Here is a 24,899-nt window from a genome sequence, read left to right as displayed (position 1 = left end):
ACTCTCATGAATAGGGCATGTCGCCTTTAGTGACAGCAACTGGAAGGTAGCTACTGTACTCAATGAGGAATTCTCCAAGAGGCAACATGCAAATACAGAATTAAAAGCGAGTTAAAACACTGAGAAAACATTGATAAAAACCTGATGACGGCTCAGGAGCTAAAGATGCTCTGTATAGATTATTTATGTTTCTACTTTTGCCTTGCATGAGCATTCACAGGATGAGGATAATGTGTGGACCTGTTGACATGCGGACTCTAACATCCTTAAATTCAGTCTCCTTGGACTGAGATCTCATACAAATCATATCACAGGGAAAGGATTAGCTTTTGGTGTTACCAGCTACGAGGTATTTCACTACAGTGTTTGCAGCAGTTTGGGGAGTGAGAGACATACAAATCACTTAGTTTAGGTATTTGGCATTTAATAGCACGAATTCCTATACTAAATATTTGTTTCATTTAAAATAGATACCTATCTGCAATAGTTAAGATATATTCTTGGTGTGTATGAAGCAAAACATCTCAAATTTACATTTTCTATGTTTGTAATGATTTAGTGGTTTTCTGACTAAGTACTGCTTAAACACATGACTTCTATTTTTACTTCTAAAGATGTAAAAGGAAGTAAAAACTGAGAGAGAGAGAGAGAGAGAGAGAGAGAGAGAGACTCAGGAGAAGATACCATGAGATTCCTATGTCTGCCATTTGTGGTAAATGGAAGGTGGCTTGATTTGTTAATAGACTTAGAATTACAAGTTTTCTAACTGGAGAGAAAAGCAAGAAGTGTAGCTGAATCTCTTTCCAGGACTCTAGATGCTCTCTTGAAGAGAGTTACCTCCCAAAGCAGGAAAAGAGGTGGTAGTATCTTTCTAGAGACAGGTAAGATATTGGGTACCAACCCTGAGCAAGCAGTTCCAGTCACTGTAAGTTTATCAGAGGACTACAGTGTATTCTTAATCAGAATAAGAGGCTATGGGTTTAAGGGCAGACTATAGAGCATAAAAGTCTCAAATTGAACACAGAGCATATCTTGGTTAGATTTCTATTGCTGTGACAAAACACTATGACCAAGGCAACTTATCAAAGAAAACATTTAATTGGCTCACGGTATCAGAGGGTTAGAGTCTATGATGGTAGAGCAAAGACATGGTAGCAGAAATAGCTGAGAGTTTATTTCTTGAGCCAAGAAAGAGCATACTCTTGAAACGTGAAAACCCTCCTCCAGTGTCCACAGTGGAAGGCCACAATCCTTCCCAAATAGCTCCACCAATTGGGGACTAAGTATTCAAACATGTGAGCCTATGGGGATCATTCTCATTCAAACCCCCTTAGAGGATTAAAGCAAAACTACCCTCTGCAAACTGTATAGCTGCTAGCTCCTTGATACTCTTTGACAAAATGGGGGATTGATGACTTTCTCTAAGGGGAAGAAAACATCTTGGATGTGAGATATTTGATTCTCAAATAACAGATAAAAGACATCTCTTGACTGCAAACCTCAATCTGCCTTTAAAATTTCCATTTTTAAAATTAGTGACCATCCACTATCCTTGCCCTGAGGAAAACTTCTTCTCATGAACCATACCCCCTGAATATCAAAGAAAAGAATTTAAAAAGGAATTCACAAAACAGAGAATAAAAAGAACGGATGAATCCTAAGTTAAAACTGTGATTTAGATTCTCTAATCGTTATCAGGCAATAATTCTCAGCCATGACATCCAATAAGGGCATATTAAAGAGGAACTGTCTGTTCAGTCATATATAGCTGTTAAAAATCAAAATAGCATATGTATCAGAAGAGCTGAATAATAAACCTCAAGCAGACTCAGAAATCACAAGACAAAAACTAGGCCAGGTTTCAAAAGGCGAGCATATCGGAATATCAGCCCAGGAGGTCCAGACACTGACGAAAAATATTTCTAAATGGTAGGAGGAGACAACTAAAACAAGGGGAAATAGAATACAAATAAACAAGAAAAAAAATTCAAAACTGAAGCAGCTAGCTTTAGATTAAAACTATTACCAGATACCTAGCACAACTGGTCTTAAAAGGTCTCAGGATAAAACCCATTTGCTATAAGACTTTAAATCTCTGATAGTAGTAAACCCAACTATTATATAACAAAAAAATAACTCAAAGATGAAGGACAAAATTTAGAAATACATTGAGTTTCTCAAAAGAAATAATCTTACTCAGAACATAAGGAATCTTTTTTTTTTTACAGTGAAAAGTTTATTAGAAGGGCGCTTATAAGAAGAGGGGACATGGCTCTTTAACATTGGGGTACAATGCTGTAAGATACAAAAGTTAGAAAAATCTAAAACACTATAAATGCTGGTGTGGACTCTCATGTGGGGATGCCTGGAGGCTGAGATCACTGTCACTATTCAGCCATCCGGGCCTTTAGTATCTTCATAAGGAATCTTTTATGATGAAAAACTGAACCCTGAAAAGTCAGAAAAAAAATGTTATAAGGGAGGAAGATAAAGGAAGACCTTGAAATGAACAGTAATATCATTCATGAGCACAGCTACAAAAACCTTAAACAAAATATTAGCAAGTCAAATTCAACAGTACATAAAAACAATTGTCTAACTCAGTCAGGCAGGATATTATGAAATATTTAAGACTAGTTCAATGTTATAAAATTATTTTAAGTAACCCACCACATAAAAAGATAAGGAGGTAAAACAACATACCATCTTATCATTGCATTAAGGAAAAGTCCTTTTAGAATATGTAATATCCATTGCTAATTCTCTCTAAAAAAAAACAAAATTTGCAGTTAGACAGAGAGAAAAACTTTGCCAACTTGATATAGAACATTAACACAAAACATATACTTTATGATATATTGAACTATAAGAAACTAAGTGCTTCCCTCCAGTGGAAGGATGTGCCTCTTCCACTCATTGAAAATCATAGTAAAAGTACCAGTGTATGCAATAAGACAAGAAAAAGAGTTAAAAGCATACGGATCAATTCAGCCATAAAGAATGAAATTGTGTCATTTGCAAAGAAGTGAGTGAAACTGGAGGTCATCAATTTCAGTGAAATAAATCAGACTAAGGAAGACACCTACTGTTTATTTTCTCTCATTTGTAGACTATAGATCTTAAAATGTGAAATTAACACAGACACTATTGAGAATAAGAAAGTGTTATCCAGAGACATAATGCAAAGAAGAGAGGATAATGGGGGTAAATATATCATAATACATCTATGTATAAAATGATAATGAGGCCAATTGTTTTGTAAACTTAATCTACGCTAGTAGAAGGAACATATAAACCTTTCTTTCTGTGCAGGTCTTATAATTATACATAGACCATCCCCAAAGAATTAACAACAGTAAAGAAAATGCTGAGACCAGTTGGTGGTGAGGAAGAACTCTAAATTATGACTAGTAGAAACAGAAAATTGTATACACTAGAAGACAAATTGAGCATGGGGACCTTGGGAGAGCTGGAGGGGGGAGAAGAGAGGTAGGGAGGGGAGCAGTGAAAAATGTAGAGATCAATAAAAATCAATAAAAAAGACAAATTGATAACTTGTTTACAGTTAAATGTAGTCTTTTCAAATCCTACTCTAGCAATTATGCTGCTATAGGGTATGGTCTTTTGTGGCTCATTTCTTTCATAGTCTCTGCTTCAGGTTCTGCCTCCAGGTTCCTGCCTTAAGATCTGTTTTTTCTTCTTTTGTTGATGAACTGTAACCTGTAAGCCAAATAAGACATTTTCTCATCCACACTGTGTTTGGACAAGGTATTCATTCCAACCAGAGAAACTAAACAGTAACATATAACTATGCACTTACATTTTGTTCATGTCTTTCTGTGTTATGCCTATTTTCGTTGTTGCAGGATAATTTTTTATATCACTGTGCTATAGTTTATCAGTTTATAATTTGAGTGGCTGTTGAAATAAGAGCGGCGGGCTGCGTCCCGGGCACCCGGCCGCCCACATGGCTAGCTCTAGCTAATGCCCCGAAATAATTACACGAAAACTGTATTCTTTAAAACACTGCCTGACCCATTAGTTTCAGTTTCTTATTGGCTAGCTCTTACATATTGATCTAACCTATTTCTATTAATCTGTGTAGCCCACGAGCTGGCTTACTAGGAAAGATCTTAACCTGCGTCTGTCTGGAGTGGGAGAACTATGGCTACTCACTGACTCAGCTTCTTTCTCCCAGTCTTCTGTTCTGTTTACTCCACCCACCTAAGGGTGGGCCTATCAAATGGGCCTTGCAGTTTCTTTATTGCTTAACCAATGAAATCAACAGATTGATATATGACACTCCCACATCAAGTGGTATCTTGATTGTTTCCAGTAGTTTGGAAATTATGATTTGAAGACCCTCTAAGCATTCATTCATAGATTTATGTAAATTTTTTTATGTAAAGAACATTCTTTAATTCATCTTGGTTAACATTAGCTGAATGATTGACAGTTGTTCCACAGGCAGACTTAATTTTCCCTTTCTTAACATCCTCAAAATTCATATCCCTTAAGAAGCTAGGTTCATGCTTTCTGAATTTTTTATTATTTAAATTTGTTTGAAGCAGAATCATTAAAAAGAGGTTTTTCAGTAGGGGAACTGGCCCTGTCCCTGGCTCAGGGGGTGAACTAGCCAGAGCAATGCTGGACAGCTCACCCTAGTGGTGAAGACGGGGGAGAGTCAGCAGGCTGACCAACGCTGTAAATTCCAAAGCCCAGAACCAGGGTTATGTGTTGGCTCACCTTAACATCTAACCCTGTAGTCAGAAACCTTTCTGTGTCCTACCTGGTCCCTCAGCTGCTTATAAAATAATCACTCAGAGGCTTACTAATAACTTTCATTGTTTGATCAATGGCTCAGGCTTATTACTGGCTAGCTTTTGCACTTTAATTAACCCATTTCTCTTAGTTTATATTTTACCATGAGTGTCATGGTTTGTTACTTCATGCCTTGCTTCTCTACTGGCTGTTGGCTTCTCTCTTGACTTTACCTTCTTTTCCCCTGTTTCTCTGCTTGGATTTCCAGCCTAACTATATTCTGCCCTGTCATAGGACAAAGTAGCTTTATTCATCAACCAAAAAAAGCAACACATATTTGCAACATACAGAAGGGCATCCCACATCACAATCCATCTGTGATCTGTTGAACATGAGGTGAAAGGTGAGGGCTGGTCCTGTGGGCCCAAGACTGCAGAATCTCCTTGACAGAAGGAAGCAATAGGATGTCCACAAGGAGTCCCAGTGAGGGCCCAGCTTCAGTGGTGTAGTAGAGAACAGGGACCTTGAACCAGACCAGTGATTCTTTGCAATGAACGCCTGCATGTAAAAAAAAAAAAAATGTATGCATAAAAGGGTTTACACCATGAGTCACTGTGTCATACTGCAGCTTCCATGATGAAATTTTCCTGTTCTCCTTCCCCCCTCTTTCCTTTAAATTTTATTTTGTTTTATTATGGGTCAGCTCAGGAGCCATGTTGTAAAAGATACAAAGAAAAGAAAGAAAGTTAAAGGAAGAAGAGGTTTCTCAGAAGAAAATTTCTTAGTTGCTCGTTTGAGAATGACCTGGCTTGATTTGAAGGCTTGTAAGCAAGGAACAAATTAGTTGACCACTGCTTATTCTACGCAGAACACCCACCAACTGTGACTCATACCATAGGCAAATAAGCAATAAGAACAACTATAAAATCCAACCAAATGCCTGTTTTTAGTTCTTGTTTGGGTTTCTTTCCCATTTTCTGAAATCACCTTTCCATACATCTTTGGTGAGTCCTTCTCCTTATGAGCTGTGCTGTCTGTTCACAGCTGAGTGGCTTCCTAGGTCTCTTCCTGCTCATAAACTCTGGGAAGTCAGACAGACATCTCTTTTTTTCTACGTAAAGAATTTCTGCTGAAACTAATTGAAGCTAGAGAACCTTCGACAGTTGCGATTACTTTAAATGCTTTCTGAGTTTCTTACAAATTCCTATTGTTGTTGGTTTTGCTAAAGACTCACTCTTGCAACATTCTTTGGGAGACTCTGCATACAGATTTGGGTAGAGCAGGAAGGTCCTCTGGGCTGTGCCTTTAAGACTCTTAGAGCCCTTTATCTGGGTAAGAAGGTCCTGAGACAGTATCTTTACCTCTCTCTAAAGCCACACGATGTGATCTTTCTCCTCAAGCTGGATTTTACTGGAAAGTGTCCTAGCTTTGATCTCTGCTCTGACACTGTGTGCTTTTATAATTGCTTGCCCCAAAGCCTGAGATGATAAACTTAATTTTCAACCCATAAACATGCCATTCCTTTGTTTTTCTTATAAATTCTGCCTTTAAATGGAACAGTTCCTTTTTAAACTCTCATGTTGCTCTTCACAGATATTATCTTAAACAGCTAAACTCAGATGGTTTTTGCAGCATTCCGCATCCTTAGCTTGCTCTGTTTCAGTCCCTGTGAATGGCAGTTCCAGTACTGATTCTATGGTACACACTCCACATTTTCCCATCTGTATTCCCAACAGAAAGTTTTCCAGCCCCCGTGCAGCTTCTGTCCTGATCTGGATGGTGAAAACATGAAGGCAGAACACCTAATTCCCAAACACACCAGTGTCACTTTGATTCCAGCTACACTTGGCTTTGAGGTTGTCTCATGGTTTTGTTTCTTGCCCTGCTCAGAGTCATGTCCCTGGCCAGATCCTTTTCATTTCCTTGTGGATAGCTTGCTCCTTCCCAGGGTAAGGCCTTTGCTTTAGCCACTGCTTCGCTGTGGCAGGTTCTTCTTTCCATGTCCCACATAGCTGAGCCTTGTGACTCAACCCTCAGTCTCAAAAGCAAGTCCTCTCTAGGAATACTTTCTCCTGCTCATCAGGTGTACTTCTGCCTCCTTCACCACAGAAAATTAAGCATCCTCTCATTCATTCTTGTGTCGTTTCTATTTGCTTCCTTTTGCTAAAACTGTACAGTCAACATAACAGGCTGTTGATTTAGTTCCTGATGGTTACCCAGCTCCTAATCATGGGTCTGTTTTATGGTAGGCCATAGATTCCTGTGAAGAAGCCAATAGCTGAGCATCACAACTAGACTAGCAGGGCATTGGTGCACTATTATTTTGGCTGCTGAATTAAAAGCAATTGCAATGGAAATTATTTAGGGAGAAATCCGAACTCTCTCTCTCTCTCTCTCAGTAGATAGCTCCTGTAGGCCTCTGTGGCCACCTCAGCACAGGGAAGGGAAGACACATTCTAATGGTTTTTCTCCGGGTTTCTCTCAGCCGATACCTGTATGAGACTTTCATATTAGTAACACAAGATATCCCTCGTCACAACTACATACATTTTTAAAATAAGACTGTTAAATAATAGTAATAAAAAAACATGCATCCAGGTAGATCTTGACAGAAGAGGCATCTGTGGAAGGGAGGCTTCCTTATGGAAGGAGACAGGCAAAAGACCTCCAATCCATCTTGGACTGAAGCTTTGCCTTATCCTTCATTGTTACGTCAGTAGCCAAGTGCTGGAGCCAGAAGCCTGTGTGTAGAAGGCATTTTTTTTTTTCATCATTAGACTTGCTGGCACGCTACTGTTTATTTACACAGTGATCTTCACCATGGAGTAAGCAATACTGACAACTAATAAGGAAAGATTTTCTATGGGAAAATTTTACTTCCAGAAGGAATGCGGAATCCACTATTGGGAACAATAGCCTGGTTGCCTGCAGGTTCAACTACATCACTGGCACACATTCTTGTTAACAGAAGGGGCATGCACGCGTGTTGGAATTATGTCGAGTCTGTCCTTCCTCCATCCACACATCCATTTTCATGGGAATCAATGCCTCCATGTGTCCTCTTTCTACATCGCTGGGCCAGGCTCTTTATATAACTTGCAGTCCTACAACAATGCCTTTTTCCTACAACGTGCCGCAGAGAACTATTTCAGGCAGCTGGAGCCATACGGCTGCTATCTGCAGTTGTAACGCGAAAGCAGCAAAAAGGCAGACAGAGATAGTATGCAAACAAATGGGCATGGCTGTGGTCCAATAAAACTTTATTTATCAACTATGAAATTTAAATTTTATGCAGTTTTACATGTCATAAAACATTATTCTTCCTTGAATTAAGAGAAAAACCACCATTTAGAGATATAAAAATCGTTCGTAGCTTAGAAGCTCTACTGAAGCAGGTGGCGGTCTACGGACTGCAGTCTGTCCAGCCTTGCAGGAAATCAAAGAGGACACAGAAGGTTTCCCAAGGCGTAGTCCTGGAAATCAAGAGTTAGGAGATGCTTTAACTCTTATGGTACACTGCTCAATGCATCATTTTCAAATTGTCGTAAACTCTGCTTTAACCAAAGCAGGATTTCAGATCTCTTTCATTAAGCACAGAAACTTAATTATTACACACTATTAATTATTTCAATGGCAAAGATATTTCTATTTTAATTCATAACTTTACCTGAGGATGTGTGAGTGTATACTCCCATATGAAATTATAGAGTTTTCCATCTACAAACTCTTAAGAAAATGTGTTATAATCTCAGATGAGGACTGATTTGTCCCGCAAGGCAGGCAAACACGTTTTTCAGAAAAAAAAAATTCGCTTTATCTTGTGATGTATCTGTGCCATCCACACGGTGACCCTGCAGCACAGCGTCTCGGATAGGAATAGAGGAAGGTTAGCTCATCCGCGGTTCAGGAGAAGCCAATCTTCTCCATGATTCAAAATGATCCCAAGCGCTGCTAGAAGCCTTGCTTGCTTCCTGTTGTAACTATAACTGCACGGCTGAATGAGCATCTGGGACAGGTCAGGGGACATACTGGCTTTCTCTGTCTTTAAAAAAAAAAAAAAGCAAACAAGGAATTGTCTGTACAAATGCTGACGTTTCTCCCTCAGGTTTCCTGCATTTTCATCACCCTCCCCTCCCAGTGTATTTCATTTCTTGTGAAGATAGGAGCCCAATATGTTGAGCCCCATTTATCATCTTAAATTCTAAATCCAAGTCAAGGGTAATGTTCCAAATTGCTCATTATATTCCATAAGGACAAAATAATCCAGGCTGTCCGAGGCCTCCAGACATGGGTAATTTATTGCTTTGAAATATTGGATTGAGTGTGTTCCCCGGGATAAGCATTCTTCAAAACCAAATATCAGACGCCAATACGCAGGAATCAGACTGTAAACGATTGAAAACATGACGGATCAGTGGTCACTTATTCCATCTGTCTGGAATCATTATGCTTGGGAGAGAAGTTAAGAAGCCAGGAAAGGAAACCCTTTGAGGTCAATTCTCTGTAAAAAGAAAGGACATGATGATGATGATGGTGATGATGATGATGTTCCCAGGCCCTCCTTTGACAACCTTACAGACAATGTACTTATATATCCAGAGAGAGAAACACGCACAAACACAGCCACTTAGTTTTTCAAATAGCCCTGGGCTAAGGGTTAAGGATTACATAGGGAAATTTAAAAAACACAAGCCTGCGCAGCGACTTGAAACAGGGCTGGGAAAAGTCAGGTCCGATGAGCGTTGTTTAATCCTAACTTGCACTCCTTCATGGTGCACATGAAGACATAGGGAAGAATCATTTGTTTGCTCGCTGCTGTGGCTCGAAGCCTGGGAAAATAAATGTATTCAAGCAGAGCAGCCTGCCTGCACAGCCTCCCGTTTCACCTTTTATGAACAGCCCGAACAAAGAGGAGTCTCTTTGCTTCTATCAAGGAAGAGGTTTCAATCAAGCTGATGAACAAAAACCCAGCTGCCAGAAATGATCCATGACAGGGTAAAGTTCAGATGCCCAACTGCCCATTTTTCTATTAAAATATGTCATTAGTGTTGGCCTGGGCTAATAGAGCAGGTGACGCACTGTAAATTGCTTCCCAGTTTTAAAGGCTCTATTCCAAAAAGGGTGATAGAGGGCAAAACGAAGAACTCCAGCCTCGCTAAATAGCCACTGTGGGGTGAGACAAAGGTGTGATCTTGTGCACCAGATAGAGGCTTCAGGCACGTACAGTCCGGGGAATCAGTGGCTAGCCCTCATTCCCTGGCATCAGTCTTCAACAAATGATGTTTCTGGAAGCTTCACATCGTTATTCTGAATTAAACAAGCCACAAGACTGAAGCGTTTCTTTCCAAAGAAGCAACCTTCATATTGCTTCTCATTTATTTTTTGAAGTCGTCCTGAAACTTTGTGAAGGTCCAGTGATGCTAGACAGTGCGTTTCACACCTCCTCACATGACCACCAAGAGCCCAAAGATAGAGGAATGTTTGACTCCTGAAACCATATGGTTAGAAGTGGCGAAAGACATAGCTAGTTCTATTCTAAACGTGAACTCATTGTGCTCCAGTTCTCCCCTTCGTACACAAGAAGGTAGCTTCTGAGCGGTGTTTCCATGAAGAGTCTACTGAAATTTTGATCCTAATGGGCAACAAATAAAACCACAACCATACAATGATCTCCTGCACAGAAAAGAATACTCTTCAAGCATTGTTGTTCTGCATCCCGTCAAGTCCCGTCAAGTGTGTCTGTGCTGTACTTAAATGACACACGCTCCAACTTTGGTCGTCTAGTTCCAGGCTTCCTTTGTTCCTCAGCATGTCACTGCGTCAGAAACATAGCAAGCCAAGGTGTGGTGGTGAGCGCTTGAAATCTCAGCAGAAGGCAAGCTGGGGCTCGAGGAATAGGAGGTTGAGGCCAGCTTGTGCCACAGACCGAGATTCCGCCAGAGAAACTCTGAAAGAATAAAATGGCAAAGAAAAGAAACCGAAGAGCAGCAAAATACTGAGTCAGTTTAAACGTTTAAATACTGAGTTAGTCTGGATGATCATTCAATTAAAGTAAAAAAGCAGGTTGCATTTCCCAACACATTTGTGCCCGAATGTCACTGAACTTTTACCTGTCATCAGACTAACAACCCTAGGCCTTTATCCTAGACAAATGTTTATTGCTCATTTTTCAAAGAGTGTTATCTAGGCTGTCTACTGGTACATCGTTATCTCTGCACTGGTGAGGGGTTTAAAACAGTAAGTGTTCATTGTTTCATAGTTTCTTTGTGTAAACAATATGGTTGCGTCTTAACTGGGTCACCCTACCTCGGCATCTCTTCCAAGATTATTGTCAGGATGTCGCTGGAGCTGTCACCATCTGTGCTGTCTTGTCTGGACCTGCACGATCTCTTCCAAGAACAGTTATATGGCCCTGGTAGTTGGCAGGAACTTTCAGTTTCTTCCCGCACGGATTGCTTGGCTTTCCTTACAAGAGAGTGGCTACCCTCCTCCAGATTAATCAAATGCACACTAGAGAAGCAGGTTTCTCAGTCTCTTTAATAACCTAGCTTGTCACTTGAATGCTTATAATTGCTCTTAGAGTTCTGAATTAAGTATCCCAAATCACAGAAACTCCTTTGCTCCCATGTTTATCATAAAAACAAAGAAGAGACCTAAAGGAATCCAAAGACCCTTTTCCGCACTTAGTGTGGAAGATCACTAATCTATCCCTTGTGCATGTCCCCATTGACGGACTCCATGAACAGGCGAAGACTATAAGCTGAGGAGCATATAGGGTCATCCTGGTGGCTTACGGCAGCTTTATTTTATTGTGTTAAATTTATTGTGTCTGTGTTGGGGATATTTGGTTGGCTGCCTTATGGGCTGTTCTGTCCAAATCATCTCATTTTTGATGTTTTACAACCGCGATCCCTATCTAAAACATTATTTTTCATTACTGTTACATGATAATAGTGATGAATGTAATGCTATATAATTTATAAATATTTTCACAGACCACACCTTGCTTAATCCTATGCAATGTTTGTATCTTTAAAATATTTTAGTGAGTTTAGCTTTGAATCAAAATTATAGCCAGGCAGTGGTGGGGCACACCTTTAATTCCAGTACTCAGGAGGCAGAAGATGGTGGATCTTTGTGAATTTGAGGCCGGCTTGATTTATAGGGCTACACAGAAAAACCCTGTCTTGAAAAACAAACAAAAAACTAAAAAAAAAAAAAAAAAAGAGTTGCAAAGATAGTAAACTCACAATTTTCTCCCTCTTGGTATCGTTTCATCGTGATAGTCCCATGTCTGATCATAGCACAGTCATAAAAAATGAAAATACATACTTTACAATGAGCTAAACTACAGACCTTATTAAGATCTCTTGGGTTTCTCTTCCCATGTTTTTATCAGTTTCAGATTCCAGACAAAAATACTGCTTTGCTTCAGTCACTCATATGCCAGTGACTTTCTCTCTGCCTTCTCTTCAATTCTCTTATTTCATGAAGAGCCTGGTCAGATATTTTGCAGCATATCCATCAATTTCATTTATGTGAAAATTTCACATGATGCGAATGGACTGGTGGATGCTGGGGAAGAATGCCAAAGACGCAGTTCTCCCTCCTCATCGGACGAATACCCCTGGCTGCTTCTCTCCTAACTCGATGAAGACATCATTTACCAGGTCTCTTCACCGGGAAGCTTCTATTTGTCCGCTTTCAAATCCTGTTCCTTAAGAGGAACCATTTAAAAGAGTCCCACGCAGATGGTGAATTAAACTCTGTCTTTCAGAAGGAGAAATTATAGGTTTGCCTACAGAGCCGAAACTGTCAGTAATTAACCCACATTTGGGGAAAGTTCATAGGTGTAGGCTTCCCCACTGCTTTTGGTATCCACCCTTGGATCCTGTATTGTTCTAGTATTGCCTCCTAGGACTTAATCACGCCTTGCTGGCTCACTGGAATTTCTTAAGATCTCTCTGCTCCCCAATTAATGACACACTGGGATGATTACATATCTCAACGCGGACATAGGAATATTCAGTTTTGCATTTTGGCTTTGGATTAGAATTTTTATCACTGTGGCAAAATTCATGACACAGACCGCTTAAGACATGAAGGAGGCTTTTTCTGGCCCATGGTTAGCAAGCCACAGGCCCCTTGGCTCCACGGGTTTTGGGTCCCTAATGGAGTAGATCCTCAGGCAACAGAAGTACACAGCAAAGGCTGCTCACCCACAGTGACAGGAAGCAGAGGATGCCTGGACTGTATTTGATCTGGGGAAGCAGTCTGAGAAGGTGTCATCCATGGCTCACATTCGGCATTGGTCCTCTTCCTTTGATAAATCCCTCCTGGGAACTCCTTTATAGATGGATGCAGTAGTACAGTTCAGTGAGGTCCTAGGCACTTAGGCTATCCTAGCTGACAATCCCATATAACCACAGCGCTACTAAAGAACTGTCATCATTTACTTTCAGGTTCAAATGGTTCCAGGTTTGGTAGTTGGAAAGGCTTGGAGTTAGTTCACTGTCTTTGTTTCTTTGGTAATAAACCTTCCCTTTGTTCTTTCCCTCCCCACCTTTTGATTGGCTTTGTCTATTCATTTATTCAAACCATTTCTGATACACAGTAAAAATGATCAGAAGGTGCAGAGATTTTGGGGGGAATCCCCTGACCCCACATAGTCACAACCCCCTCTATGAACACCATCCTCCAGCACATGGTCCATTTGTTAGCATTTCCTTGCTTTCTGGTAAAATATGTACTAGATTTGTGTGGATTTTCGCCTGTTTTAGTCCTGAAAGATTCTTTTCTTCCTTCAGTGAGCCCTCTTGTTTTTATTAGAGAGCAGCATTTGAAAGCCAGGAGCTGAACATTTGTTTTGCTTATTGGTGCTGGGGCACGGGCTTCTGGGTCTTGTCTGCAGGCAGAGAGGCAGTGCAGCTTCCATTACAGGGAGCCTACTACATGCCACACACAATATAGGCACCGTATATCATTTCATCTTCTCATGGCAGTTTGACAGAGGTAGGGTTTATTAGAGTCATTTTACAGAGCAAGTAAGAGACTCCCAGAGAACAGGGAACAAAAGGAGCCCCTGATAGGAAACAGGTCAGTGGCCAGCAGACCACTTTCATTTTCCCTCAAGTCAGTATGAATAGTCAGTCACCTTTGAGCTATTTCCTCTTCTGTGTCTTTTTTCCTCTGTTTGTTTTTTTCTTATTTTTCTTTGACATTATCTATTCACCCTAATATGTCATACAGATTATTGAATGTTGGCTAAATTTATTTTTAGAGCCGCCATTATCTCTGAAGTTTTTTTTCAGTTCAAGCTTTTATTTTGTCACACTGTGATATTTGGGGACAAACACACTAAGACATTTCCTTCACCAGTAAAAAGCATTATAATTCTTCATCCCTCATTTTCGTCAGTATTCATCAAGATACAGTGCCAGCCTCAGTTGTAGATACCGTGTATAGTAATTAGAAAAATCAGAAAACGTCCTATTTTCACAGAGCTTATTATCTAGTTTGGAACATAAATGAGCTATAATAAGCAAATTTTGCAGTTTATTTGAAACAATATGATAAGATCAAGCAAAGAAGGAGCAGAGAACTGGGGAGATTATGTTTTCAATGAATTGGTAAGGATCAATGTCACTAATATGGTGACAGCTTATGAGAGACATATAGGAGACTTTATAGGACCTCTATAAATTAATGGAGGAGCACCCCTCGCGGTCCTGAGTTCCTTGTTCGTGCTCTCTCTCCTTCTGCTCCTGCTTTGGACCTTGGGGTTTCAGTCCGGTGCTCCAATGTGGGACTCTGTCTCTGTGTCCTTTCATCACCTGATGAAGGTTAATATCCAGGAGGATGACTATATGTTTTTCTTTGGGTTCACCTTCTTATTTAGCTTCTCTAGGATCACGAATTATAGTCTCAATGTCCTTTATTTATGGCTAGAAACCAATTATGAGTGAGTACATCCCATTTTCTTCTTTTTGGGTCTGGTTTACCTCACTCAGGATAGTGTTTTCTATTTCTGTCCATTTGCATGCAAAATTCAAGAAGTCATTGTTTTTTAGTGCTGAGTAGTACTCTAACTCAGGACCGCGAGAGGTGCATCCACACACTGAGACAATGGGGATGTTCTATCGGGAACTCACCAAGGCCAGCTGGACTGGGTCTGAAAAAGCATGGGATAAAACCAGACTTGCTGAACATAGCGGACAATGAGAACTCAAGAACAATGGCAATGGGTTTTGATCCTACTGCACGTACTGGCTTTGTGGGAGCCTAGGCTGTTTGGATGCTCACCTTACTAGACCTGGAAAAAGGTGGGAGGTCCTTGGACTTCCCACAGGGCAGGGAACCCTGACTGCTCTTCGGCCTGATGAGGGAGGGGGAGTTGATTAGTTGATTGGGGGACGGGAGGGAAATGGGAGGCGGTGGTGGGGAGGAGACAGAAATCTTTAATAAGTAATTAATTAATTAAAAAATAAATTAATGGAGGAGCATTTTATACAGAGGGAAAAATTGAGCCAGGGCTGTTTGTGTTCTGTTGGGAGTGCAGAGAGAAAGAAGGTCAGGGAATAAAATCTGGGAGCAGAAACAAAACAGATAGGAGCATAGCACACATGGAACTTTTAAAGTCATTATCAGGGATGTGGATTTTCCTATTAATATCACGGATGGTTCTTAGAATGCTTCAGCAAAGATGTGACATAATATTCCAAAAGTAACCATTCGGGATACTGTATGGAGAAAATCGGGAAAGATGGAGGCCGGGAGAATGGTGAAGGTGGAGCTTGATCTGATCCAATGATAGCTTGGAACTACATCGTATATGGAGAGTTGGGGAGAGGTCTTCATGCTTCACAGATACAAGTTGAGTCAAGAAGGTTTTCCTTTTCATCGGGAGTCAGAATTTCTAACCACCCAATGTGTGAGCAGCTGCAAAGAGGAAGTTAGCAATGTTTTAGAAAGTGTTTAGAAAGTAGAAACTGAGTTCAGTTTTGTACATGGCTGGCAAGACATCCACATGTGACATACATGAATAGCCTTAAAGGAAATTTGTGCACATAAGAGAGTCTGCTACTCATACATGTATTTGTTGGCCTTCAGTTTGGCATATAACCTCAGTGTATCAAAGCAAGGTTGAGTCTTGGTGTGGTGACGAGCCAACCGTGGGACATCTAGGCTGTCTAGAATAGCAGCAAATATCAAAATGACAGAATTAGAGGCTGGAAGATTGCTTAGCAGTTAAAACGCTTGCCACTCGTGAGTGGGGATTGGTGTTTGGTCCCCAGAATCCCTGTAAATGCCCAGTGTAAATGCTCGGTGTAATTTGTAGCCCTTCTGAAATTCTAGAGTGGAAACATGGAGACGGGAAGTGCTCCAAAGCTAGGTAACAAGACTAGTCATATTAGGGTCTGAATGAGAAAGATTGCCTAACTGGACAAGGTAGGTAGAGAACTGACTCAGGGCAATCCCTTCATCTCAGGTGTCTACATACACACATGTGCACACATGCGCACACACATACACCAGTGACACACATAAAAATATAAGAAAACAAGCAAACACACACACACACAAAAAAAATAAAAATAAAAAAACAGATGAGGGAACACCTCCAGTATTTGAAAACCTACCTGGAATCACCCAACTGTACATGTGTTTGCATGCTAAAACTGTACTTTTTATTTTCTCCCATTACGGTGAATTGGGGCCAACACAAATCAAACTCAATGACATTTTTGAAGGTTGTTTATTTTCCTTTACCTTACAGGTCTTTCCTGTGTATATTATGGTTTCTGAGCTTGCGTTTTGATGGGAACGCTCTGTGTACAGATGTGTGTTTCTGCGTCTGTAAGCATTCTCCATACCTTCTCCTTGGCTCTTTTCCTTTTGTTTGTGTGTTTGTTTTTTTCCTATTCTGGTATTTTATTTGTTTTGATTTTATCTTTTGCTTCGCTTTTACTTAATTTTAGTAATTAATTTTTTAGACGCCCGTTTTCTAACGAGAGGGGAATAAAGAGGGTATAGATTTGAGTAGGAGGGGAGGGAGGGAAGATCTGGGAGGAGCTGAAGAAGCAGAAACCATAATCAGGATATATTGTATGAAAAAAATCAATTTTCAATAAATAAAGCAGAGAAGGAGATCTGCTTTGTTTTTCTCAACAACAGGATTTGATGATAATTTTGCCTTTCTCCTAAGCCTGCCTTGTGTGCTAATGAGCGTTTGTGTTTTCTGACTTCTTGGGTCTCGAGTTTCATTACTCCATTTTCTAGGATCAGCTCTCACTGAAAAGGCTTTCTTTCGGGAGGTCTCCATACGGTCAGATCAACAGCTAATTAAAGGAGCAATTGCAAGGTAAGGTGGAACCTCATGCACAACCACCAACAATGGGCTGAAAAAGGAGCAAATCTTGATGCGGAGAAAGAAAGGATCTCATTTCTTCTGGAAGGCGTTGACTGCTTGCTAGCTTTAAAGGAGCAATGACTTAGGATGGTGAGCACAAAAGGAGGGGCCATTTCTATGAGTCCTTAGTCTGGGCGCGTGAAAAATCTTCAAATGCATGTTCTCTTTTTAAAGCCTTTTTAAAAGATTTGTTCTATGTGTATTGGTGTTTTCCTTTCACGTATGAACGCTTTTCCACACCAAGAAAATGGGGGATAATACAACTATGTGCCTAGAAGGGTTTGGAAGTCCCACCAAATGTTTCCAAAATGACCATGACAAATGGGGTCTTTCTTTTTCTCGAACTTAATCAGAACTGGACTATTATGAAATCAAGACACTGCCAGCCTTGGATGTCAGAAGAAACCTTTATTACTTAAACCTGGGCTCGTTAAAATGGAAAACTGCGAAAACTGCACTGTTGTGAAAGAGAACCTCAATGAAAGCTATGACTTAGGTAATGTCTTTTCAGGTACCTTGGCCCATGTATATACCTGGCCCCTACAGAGATGAGAAGAGCAGAGCAGATCTTGTAACTGAAGTCACAGATGGCTAACAACCACTATGTGGATGGTGGGAATCAAACCCAGGTCCTCAGCCAAGAAAGCAAGTGCCCTTTACATAACCAAGCTGCTTCTCCAGCCCCTTACATTTATATTCTTAAAAGACATAAAAGACAGCTGTAGCTTTTCTCATTCCCTTCTGATTTCTGTTGTTAAAACCCAGAAAGCTTCCAGGAGGCTAATCCCTCTTAATTCTCACGTGGTTTAAATTAAATCTAGCCAAGACATAAGCTGTGAAGACTTTTATAGACCAGGAGCTTGAAGGGTAGATACAATTTTAAGTTGAACTTTTTAATTTGTTTCCTGGCAATGCTTTTTTTTTCCCCTGGGCCTGAGAAATTTTATAGTTCCAAGAGTTGTGAATCATTCCAGATCTCAACCAACAACCAACCAGACAACTGGGTTATGGGAAACAAATGGCTCTGGGAACCAAAAAAAAAAAAAAAAAAAAAAAAGATGGCGGTCAGGAATTGGTTTTCTGAAATGACTTTTTAGGTATCTGTATCAAGAAGTTGAGAAGGTTGAAAAATATAAAGTCGTGATTTTTTTTTTTAAAAAGGATTAATTTGAAAGCAGTAAAAACAAGGAATACAATATGTTTAAATGCCTTCTCTACAGAAATATAAAGCAGGAGGCTGAGGACAGACTGCGTACCATCCCTAGGAGAGGGGTAGACTCGTGGCAACAGGAGCTCGCTGAGCACATTGCAGTGGAATCATTGTGACTCAGACTGGCTCATGTTCATCCTGCAATCTGAAAAAAGATCAACTCTATTTCTCTCTTTGGGGGAGTATTTTCAGATGGCTCTTAAAAGGGTTTTTTTTTTTTTTTCTTCTTCTTCTCTTTCTTTCTTTCTTTCTTTCTTTCTCCTTCAGCTGCTGGAGAGCAACTAGAAACAAATCTGTGCCTTTGAATAAAGGTTCTGTCCATATGTTATTTTTCACGGGAAGCGGTGGGGGTGTGAAGTCCTCTATTCGGCTGGCAGTCTTGCCTGCCCAACCCCCACCCTGCCATATGTAACACATCCTGGGGGGAGACAGAGTGGCTCCTTTATCGTTGGAGTGTGCTGTTTGTGTGTTGGTTTCTAAACCGCCAGAGGAGATGGCCGACTCAGCTAGGATGAAGAGCATCCCAAAGAAGCGAAGGAGCCTGGAAACAGAAAGGAAAAAGGCGATGGTTGTGAACACAAACCACAGCCCCCTTATCTTTATTCAGTGGGAGACAGACATGCTAAGGACTTTGGGGAAAGAGAGCTCTGCATCCATTCATGGTACCTACCACCCATCTTTGTAAGTGAAGCTGTTCCTTTGCTGCAGTCTGAATTCTCCTCGGATTAAAGAGGAACACAGCATCCCAGTGTTAAGGGATGAATTTAACGCAACCACTCAAATAAACTGATGGGAGCATGATAGGTGTTTAGCATGTATTAATTCTCTTTTTCTCAGTTTTCCATGAGTAAAAAAAAAAAAAAAGGTTTACATCAATCATTTATTGATTCTCAATGAATAGACCCAGTGCATGTTCAACAGTAAAAGCTTTACAGAAAGTTTCTTCCCTGCAAGAAAGCCAGTTATGTTGACTGCTCTTGGCAAAACTTCCATGCAGCTTGAAAACTTGGGAGTTTGAGTACAGACCGGTATTTTAGGAAATTTTAACCCCAGGCCAAATGTTTTACGCTGAGAAAACAGCCTTTGATGTTTGAAAGAGCCTGCGTGTGATGCCCAGGGCCAAATGTGTGGGATAGGCCCCCCTTGAGAATTGAAACATCAAAAAAGATTTGCATTAATTTCCTGAAAACCAAATATGTAGAGTTGCATGCAGCCCTAATTGAAATGTAATAACTGTTTACAGACTCAACTGTACCATCTCCACAGAGTAATTGCTTTTCCACACTGTGCAAATGGGGGGATCCTGTAAATGTGCCTGGAAGGGTTAGGAAGTCCCATCAAGTGTTTCTAAAATGACCGTTATGAATGGTGTCTTTTCTTTCGTGAACTCAATCAGAATGGGACAGTTATGAAATCAAGACAGTTCCGGCTTTGGACATCAGCAGTTGAGTTCTTCAAGATCTGTGGCATCTGCAGGCCCTCCCAATGATACTGATGTAGCCTTTGCTTTCGGATGATTTCTGTGGAATGTATGCTTCATCGTGATATTCAGAAACATTTTGCTCAAATCCATAAACTTATATATTGAGACTGGCACCTGAAAGTTTTCAGTTATCTCGTCAGCTGGGGTAGTACTAGAATTAAAAGGTCTCCTAGTTTATGGACTCAGTGTTTTCTAAACCCTACTCTTTCTCTTTGTAAGTGTTTTGAGCAAATGTGCTCTTCAAAATCCTATCCTCCATTGGCCTGAGACAAGACCAAGTCTTGTAGAGCTGTAAAAGCCATTTGTTCCGTCTAAGGTTCTTATTGAGCTGCACTTATTATTGGTAAGGAGGAAATTCTTTTAAAATTATTTTTATATGTGTGTCTATGAGTGTGTTTGGTATATGAACATATGTGTATGAAATTCTGTGTGTGTGTATGTGTGTATGTACTAGAGGCCATTGGGATTCTTCATCATTCTTTACTTCTGTGAGATGGAGTCCATCAAGGAACTCATTGTTTCTGCTCATTTGACTGGCCATCAGCATCATAGAGATCCATCATCCCAGTCCCTGACTCCACTGCTGGGGTTAGAGACACAACACGGCCACATCAAGTGTGGTGGTGATGTGAGCTCCGATCCTTGTGGTTGCACAGCAAACACTTTGCACCCCAATCCATCCCCCTTCCTTACGTTCTTCATCTTATTAGACTTTTCGCAGTCCTAAGTCATTGCCTATGCTGGAGCTATGGCCAGTTACTCGGTGAAACAAAATGATGACGATCACTGTATTGAGAGAAGAGGCTGGAATAAGGAGGAAAACAGAGGAGATAGCAATGGTTGACGTGACATTCTAGCTGCTTCCTTTCCTCCAGGCTGCCGGTTATGACTGCTTTCTATAATTAATCTATGAGCAAGATGAGGACAGAATTCATTTCCTTCATTCACCCTCACATATTGAACTCTTAGTATATTCTACTTGTTAAATGAATGAGCAGTTGTAATGTCCTTCTATAAAGTGTACTGGGCTGTCTAAGCTTAGATCTAGTAATTGTGTATTAGCTATGCACACATCGGGAGCTAATTGCCTTCTCTTCCTGCCTTCCTACAGTTCAGAACATGAGGCTAAAAACAAGTTTAGTCATCTGGAGAGATGATTTAATGGTTAACAATACTCGCCGCTCTTGCAGAGGACCCTTTTTGGTTTCCAGCTCTGACGTGGTGGCTTCCAACCGTCTGTAACTCCAGTTCTGGAGGCTCCTTTGTCCTCTGTTGCCTTCCTGGTACTCCATGCATGTGGTACGCAGACATGGACACAGAGAAGACACCATGCAGTTAAATTGAAAATAAATCTAATAACAATTAAAAATTAGGAGTTACATTATGAGGTCATCTTATGGATGAAATACACTTATAATTTTAAAATGCTCAGACTTGCTTATGTAGGGAGACGAAATTTTACGTTTATCCTCAAGGTTCTGGGGTAAACCTATAAATAGGATTGATATGGACCGAGTAACAGAAGTAGATGCGTATTTGTTTAAGTGTCACTTGTCACTGGTGCCTCTGAGGAAGGGAAGACCTAAAAATGCTGGGAGAGTTGAATGTTTATATGTAGAATTGAACAAAAACTAGGAAGTTGTGGACACATGACACAAGGGAGTGAATTGTTGAGAAGGAGACATGAGAATCAAGCCAGTTTACCAGGGTTTTGTCTATACACATTTCTTTCGACCCTGACTCCCAGTTCTCGCGATAACAGAGGACACCTCTTTAAATATTTGATTTATTTGTTTTATGGTTTTGAGAGCTCTATCTGCATATATGACTCTATGCCAGAAGAGAGCGTCAGATCCCACTATAGACGGTTGTGAGTCAGCATACAGTTACTGGGAATTGAACTCAGGACCTTTGGAAGAGCAGCCAGTGCTCTTACCTGCTGAGCCATCTCCAGCCTGAGGCTATCTCTTTCACAGGATTTTATCTCCTTATGGAAGAAACTAAGTCCTTCTTGCACCTAATATTTTCCAAATATTCTTAGCTCAAAATAATCCTTCTACCCAAACGGAACGTTTTAAGAGAGTATATTATGCTGTCCCTCAGTCAGTCCATTATGAGTTCTGAAAAAAAAACAAAAAAACAAAAACAAAAACAAAAAACCCACGCGCTTTCAGCAGTGGTTCCCAGCAAAGGTTAATTATGTCCCGTGGAAGGTAGGAGGTGGACGGTGGGTCATGTGTCAACACTGAAGACCTTTGTGCTTGTCATAACGTGGGGAATGCCGCTTGGCTTACAGAGCAGAATCTAGGGGTACTGCTAAACATATTGAGATACAAAAGACAACCGCACAACTTGGCCCAAAATGCCCATTAGGCTCAAGTCAAAAAAGCATTTATTTTTCTGCTATTGTTCACGTCTGTTTATTTGCATAGGAAGATTAACCAAGTTTTTCTCAGATAAATTTAAGAGCTAGTGGAATAAAGAAAATTTAATGAATGTCTGCTATATTAATATAAAAAAACGCTTCCTATGGATAATATGTTTATTGAAGTAAGCTTCAAGTTAGGATGGGAAAGAGTTAACGTTGCTAAGCAGCTCAAGAGAATTTAATCTTAGGGATTAAAACCAAGTGTACTTTTCAAGGTCCAGTTTGACAGTACCATTCCAAAAGATCCAGGAACCTGGATCATTGGCTTAATGGAAGCATTCAGGATCACTACCTGCACGATTAAGGTTGTTGACTTGATTACACAAAACTCTAAAATGGTAAAGTTTTTGGTATCAGTGATATTCTCAATGAGTGTTTGCATGACAACTTGTCTAATTGTTGACTGGCTCAGGGGATGAAAATAGGAAGATAAAGGAAGGCCTGAGAGAAGAAATTGAATTCAACTTCCCTGTAATCTCTCACTCTCTTTGGGATTAATTAGAGCTGAGGATTTCGTTTGAAAGCTACTTTTTTTAAAAAAAAAATTGTCTGTCTCAGTTAATTAATTCTGAAGACAATCCCTCACTTTTAATTTTTGGTGCACACGGTTGCTCATTGAACTGGTCTGAGAGGTGGAGAAGGGAAAGAGATGTACACACTTACAAACGTGCACACAAATGCCATTTCTGCGTACTTCACTCCTGGACACTATCCATTCCATTAAGGGGAATGTATAAGAAACAACTCCCAGTTTTTAGTGTTTTATTTTATTGTTTTTATTATTAGTATTGTGGGGAGTTAGTGGAACTCATAGTGTGTGTGCCTGGCTCACATGCTGTTAACAGACAACCCTGCGAAGTCGAATCTCTCAGTCTACCTCTCCAAGGGTTCTCAGAACCAAACAAAGGGCACCAGGTTTACACACTCAGTGCCTTCACCCATTGGACCATTTTGCTAGCTCCTAATTTAGGAAATCAAACATGCATTCTAGTTATAAGTTAAATTTGAGCCAAGAGGCATTTACTATGTAGTTTCAACATACGTGGTAAAGATGCTAACTTTTTATGTTAAAAATGTTAAATCCTGGTAACTTGTCATCAGGAGAAATAATGATATGGGCAGTCTTTAATGTGACCAGATAATCTCCAGAGATATTTTAAATATGCAAAAGTCGAAAGTTTAGCTTATTCTAATACAAACTTCTCAAAAATCATTCTGCGCTTCTGATTACATTACTAAAATTTTTACTGTCAAGCCTTCACCTACCCCATCCTCTATCCAGTCTCTGTGAAAAAGTTCTATATTGTTTACAGTGTTAAACAGCCCAGAGAAACTGTGGTTGCCTGTAAATTGCTAAGTTCTGCGAACATTTTTTGGGAATTGAATGTTTTTTGTTTTTGTTTTTTGTTTTGGTTTTGGCAACACTAAAATCCTTTTTCAAACGTGCTGACTGTCTCTCCAGTGTAATTCTTCAGGATGCTTTCTAGGTGCAGCCAGAACCTGCACAAACAAAGGACTTCGAGGATAATCCACCCGCTTTTGTTCCTCCTCCCAGTGACCTGAGACCAGCGTCTCTCCATGTGCAGGGAACTCTTTAGACATAGCCCAAACCCAGTCCTTATGGCCTCCTTTCTCTTCATCATTTTGGCTTTGTCTTTGGATGGCTGTGACTTGGCGACTCTGATTAACATATTACCCTAGTCCATTTTTCTAACTCCTAACTCCTACATCCTAGCCCTCCTCCATCGGCTGCCCGTGAAAATCGATGTAGACATTTTTGCTGTTTTACACAGTATTGGTAGAGTCACACTACAGGATTGGGTCCTCCAGGGCAAAGCTTTCTGTGACTCCCATGGTGGTACACCTGTCCTGAAGAACGTTGGTGTGTGTGGTACTCACTCTGGTGTATTTTGTCTGAATGAGTGTTGCTATACGGCAAATTCCTAGAACATAATATAATATAATATAATCACACAATTTTCCCCCTCCCCTTCCCCCTCTAAACCCTCCCATATATCTCCCCCCCCCCTTGATCACTTTCAAATCATGGCCTTTTTCATTAATAATTGTTACATATACATATGCATCTGTAAGTTAATCTATACCTATATAAATGTGACCTTTTCGATCTGTATAATGTTACTTTTATATGTATATGTTTTTAGGGCTGACCATTTGGAATTGGATAGCCAGTTGGTGTGTTCTTCCCCAGGGAAGACAATTTCTTCGGCTCTCAGCACTTCTTGGATGTCTGTGGGTCTTTGGGTAGAGCTGAGGTCTCGGGTTCTTTCTCTTGGTCGCTTTAGCATATCTGCTGCTGTGCTTCTTGTTCTGCTCATACTTAGATAGTCAAGTTGGTGATAATTTGTGGCTGCAGCTTTTGACGGTTCTAGGAAACAAAATCTCACTACAAACTCCTCGATCTTCTGGTTCTTTGTCCCCTCTATTCTGCGACGAACCCTGAGCCTGAGGTTCAGAAATTGTGTTTTAGCGATATCATTTGGGATCGGGTTCTACAACTCTGAATTTTGATCTGTTGTGACTTTCTGTATTGGTTTTGGTTTGTCGCAAAACAGAAATTTCCTTGATGCAGGCGGAGGACAGCCCT

Source organism: Microtus oregoni, unplaced genomic scaffold (assembly GCF_018167655.1).
Source record: "Microtus oregoni isolate MIOR12 unplaced genomic scaffold, Mior012 000001F_ref0000356, whole genome shotgun sequence".
NCBI classification, from domain to species: domain Eukaryota; kingdom Metazoa; phylum Chordata; class Mammalia; order Rodentia; family Cricetidae; genus Microtus; species Microtus oregoni.
The sequence above is the reverse complement of the archived record's forward strand: the minus strand, read 5'-3'. Positions refer to the sequence as shown.